This window comes from Erithacus rubecula, assembly GCF_903797595.1.
Source record: "Erithacus rubecula genome assembly, contig: scaffold_699_arrow_ctg1, whole genome shotgun sequence".
NCBI classification, from domain to species: Eukaryota; Metazoa; Chordata; class Aves; order Passeriformes; family Muscicapidae; genus Erithacus; species Erithacus rubecula.
Genome location: NW_027635640.1, coordinates 36,165 through 40,605, shown reverse-complemented (window position 1 = coordinate 40,605; position 4,441 = coordinate 36,165). Strand labels below are relative to the sequence as shown.

Genomic DNA, 4,441 nt, shown 5'->3' with positions numbered 1-4,441 from the left:
CTCGTCTGGGGGCCAGAGCCAAAATTTGGATTTAGCCTCCCAAATTCTATCACGCCTAGGATTGCTCCCGGAAAAAAATAAACAGAACAGAGAAATCTGGCTGGTCTTGTTCCTCTGGTGCTTTTCTTAGACTACGAGCTGAAAGTTTTGATTTCCCAACATATTGGAGAGGGCCCAGAGATCTCCCAAAGTGGTATTTGGAGAACTCAAGCACATGAATAATGTAAAGGGACAAAGGAGCTCCGTGCTCAGTGGGATGGAGACTGAAGACAGCAGAGGAGAGCCCTGTGGGGGATTGAAGGCTGGTTTCAGAGATGGTGGATCCTTTTGAACTACTAGAAAACAGCAAAAGAAAATCATCCAAGGCTTTGTGTGTCCAGGCAGAGGCAGGCAGGATGCAGAGCTGTCAGCAAAGGAAGGGGCAGCGAGGTGGGGCAGCCGGGGGATGACGACAGCCTGCAGGGACAGAGGGCAGGGCATGGACACCGTAGGACAGCTGGGCTGCACAGGGCACAGGGATGGGCAGCAGCTGAAAGGCCCAGCCAGAGACAACTGCTGCAGCACTTGGGCCATGGCTGCTGGCCCTGGGCCTGAGGCCAGCAGGGGACAAGTGAGCCTTGCTGTGCTGGGGCCTCATTGCCTCCTTGTCCCTGCTCAGCAGCCTGGCAGGGGCCGCCCCATGGTCCTGTCCTTGGCATTGCACATCCCCAGAGCCCAGAGGCCTGGGAAGAGCCCTGAGCAATGAGGGAGGGACAGGATCTGCCTTGCCAGGGGATGGGGCTCAGGCCTTGGCCATTTGCAATTGTGAAACACATCCAGATTTGCTCAGCATCTAAAACACATTTCCTTAGCTTGTTGTAACCTCTCATCACTACTTCCAGTGTTAGGCTCTAACTGGAATCTGGGGACAGTTTCACAGTCGTGTCCCTCAGTGGGATCCATTAAAACTTCAAGAAACTTTGGATTTTACTCTGTCTTTGAGTTCTTGAGAAGTTTTTCGAACACTTTCTCAGGGACTGAGTTTGATGTAAACAACATCAAAGCCCTGAGGGGGTCATAAAACTCTTTGTGCTCTGTCTGTGCTGCTGAGCTGGGCTGGGCTTCTGGCACAGCGGGAGCTCCAGGCCACCAAGAAAAGCTTGAAAAAGCCATTTCTGCTGAGGAGCAGTTTCTCTCCCAGCCCAGCAGGGCTCAGGACACTGACTGCAGGCACTGAGGGAACAGGAGCCAGGCACAGACAGGCTAAAGGCAATCAGGACTGGGAAGACATTGAGCTGAGACTTCACTTGGAGAAACATCTTCACAGTCCTGGGCATAGTGAGTCTGTGGGTGCAGGGCAATGTCCCCTGTGCTCCTGGAGGGATCTCCTGGAGCCAGCACAGCCCACAGCCTGGGGGATGTGTCAGGAGGAGACTCCCAGATACTCTGAGGCAAAAGACAAAGAGGAGGAGGATGTGCTGCAGAGCAGGGCTGCCCTGGGCACTGTCAGAGGGACAGGACAGGACGGCTCCTGCTGCCAGGGACAGCTGCAGGGGTGAAGCTGGGGCTGCAGACAGGGCTGCCCAGGGCTCTCCTGCAGAGCAGCTCCTGCAGCCCTCAGGGCTCTTGGCCAGCCCAGGGCATGTGCCACGTGCCAGGGACAGCTCTCAGCCTGCCTGGCAGCTCCCCATGGACTGTGGGGAGAAGTTGGAAGTGGAAGGAGCCACCCCCATCAGGGCAGATTCCTCCTGTTGTGCAGATGGTGCTGCATGGCCAGGGCTGCTCCCAGCTTTCTCCTCAAGGGAAGGGAAAGGGGCTGTCAGGTGTGTCTGTGTCACTGAGACTCCTGCACTGTCCCACTAGGGATCAGCAGATCTGCCTCAGATCTCCCTCACAAAGTGCCTCCTCACCCTCCTCTGCCTACAGACAGCAGCAGCAGCAGCAGCAGCACCTTGGCTTGCAGCATCACAGTTTGTCTGAGCTGCCCTTAAGGTTCTGCTGGCAGTGAGATGCCCCTGGGCAGTGCCCTGTGCTGGGAGGGGTGTGCAGGGCAGAGCTGAGCCCTCAGGGCTGGGCTGGGCTCTGGCAGCACTGGCAGGAAAAAGGCTTGGACAGAGAGAAACAGCTCCTAGTAGGAACAACATCAGGCACAGAGAGCCAGACCAGCCTTAGATACTCTTTCCTTTACAGATTCACAGCAAAGACAAAAGAGTTTCAAAAAAGTGACTTTTAAATCGGACCTTACAAAACATCCACTTTATTTTTAAGCATGTTTTAAGCACCCTCACCCTGAAATAGAGAGACATGAAAAGAGCAAAGGCATCTTTTTGGGGTCAGCAGTCTGACTGCACTGGGGTACAGGGAGCCCTGTTTTCCATCTGTGCTCTCCAGTGTTCAGACTGAGAGCAATGCTGAAGATGAGGCAATAACTCAGCAGAAAAAACCTGAATTCAAAAGTAATAAAAGAAGCTAAATGAAATTTCCCCCAAAAAAGAGAAGTAATATTCAGTGTAAAAAAATAGAATAGAATTGGCTCACGGAAATCTGTCCCACTGTGTCAATGTTTCCTTTCAACAGTCCACAATGCCCCGAGTGAGGAAATGTCCAACAGCAGCTCCATCAGCCACTTCCTCCTGCTGGCACTGGCAGACAAGCGGCAGCTGCAGCTCCTGCACTTCTGCCTCTTCCTGGGCATCTCCCTGGCTGCCCTCCTGGCCAACGGCCTCATCATCAGCGCCGTAGCCTGCGGCCACCATCTGCACACCCCCATGTTCTTCTTCCTGCTCAACCTGGCCCTCACTGACCTGGGCTGCATCTGCACCACTGTGCACAAAGCCATGCACAATTCCCTCTGGGACACCAGGAACATCTCCTACTCTGGATGTACTGCTCAGGTATTCTGCTTTCTTTTTTTCATGTCAGCAGAGTATTATATCCTGACCATCATGTGCTACGACCGCTACATGTCCATCTGCAAACCCCTGCACTACGGGACCCTCCTGGGCAGCAGAGCTTGTGCCCACATGGCAGCAGCTGCCTGGGCCAGTGCCTTTCTCAATGCTCTGCTGCACACAGCCAATACATTTTCCCTGCCCCTGTGCCAGGGCAATGCGTTGGGGGGGTTCTTCTGTGAAATTCCACAGATCCTCAAGCTCTCCTGCTCCAAATTCTATCTCAGGGAACTTGGGCTTTTTGCAGTTAGTGTTTGTTTAGCTTTTGCCTGTTTTGTGTTCATTGTTTTTTCCTATGTGCAGATCTTCAGGGCTATCCTGAGGATCCCCTCTGAGCGGGGACGGCACAAAGCCTTTTCCACCTGCCTCCCTCAGCTGGCCATGGTCTCTCTTGTTTGTCAGCACCACAGCATTTTCCTACCTTAAGCCCCCCTCCATCTCCTCCCCATCCCTGGATCTGGCACTGTCAGTTCTGTACTCAGTGATGCCTCCTGCCTTGAACCCCCTCATCTACAGCCTGAGGAACCAGGAGATTAAGGCTGCACTGTGGACACTGATGACTGAAAGATTTCGGGAACATTAAACTGCTTGCAAATTTATGCAAATCATTTATAAAAAAAGAAATTTTCCATAGTACTTGTTGTTTTGGAGCTTTTTTTTTTTTGTTCTACTTCTTTATTATTTTCCATAAAGAAACCTAATTGTTTGTGCCATTTCTCTTTTTGTTTCTCTCCACTTTCCCTGTGGCCACAGACTGTATCAACGAGGGCTTGTGCTACAAGTGGTTTTAAAGGAAAAAAAGGTTATCCCAGCAAAGTTTTCTCCAGGGATGTCCTTTTATTCCCTTCTCTGGAGCTGCAGCAGCAATGCCTGTGTGCAGAGCTGGGGCAGATCAGTGCTGGCACAGCAGCTGTGCCCAGCAGCAGCAGCAGCTCTTGGTGTTGCCAGTGCTGCTCTCGTGCCACAGCCCCACTGCCCTCCTGCCCCTCGTGTTGCTGCAGGGTCTGAGTGCTCTCGGGGTCAGGCACAGCCCTGGGGGTGGCAGTGCCGGGGCTGCAGCAGGGACAGGCCATGGGCACTGCTGGGCCAGCACTGACGCCTCAGGGCAGGGCCTGGGGGCTCCAGGCTCCTTGGCCAGGCTCTCTCCACAACACTTGGCCAGGCCAATGCTGAGCAGAGAAAACCCCTGTGACCAGCCCCAGGTTGGCCGTGGGCAGGCTGTGGGCAAACAGCACGGCTGGTGCTCTGCAAGGTCCCTGCAAGGGGAAGACTCTGGCAAGGAGCAGCAGAGCAGGGGCTGGTCCATCCGCACTGCACTGGACAGCCCAGGGCAGGGTCCCAGAGCGTCCTCATGCACCTGCCAACAACATCCCCCCTCTGCAGCCCTGGCCTCTCCCCCAGCTCACACAGGTGCCACATCCTTGCAGGCACAGACACTGCAGCACTGGCTCAGGAGCCCCTGTTTCCAATGCACAGAGCAGGCATCAGCACCCCCATGGTGCTGCTGTGGG

General features: G+C 54.2%; 1 pseudogene across 1 annotated transcript; it reads left to right on the top strand.

The window, feature by feature from the left end:
- The first annotated feature begins 2,542 nt into the window (after positions 1-2,542).
- LOC306816588 (olfactory receptor 14J1-like) lies at positions 2,543-3,513 on the top strand (annotated as a pseudogene). The gene has a single exon. The product of its transcript is annotated as an olfactory receptor 14J1-like (transcript).
- Positions 3,514-4,441: the final 928 nt, after the last annotated feature.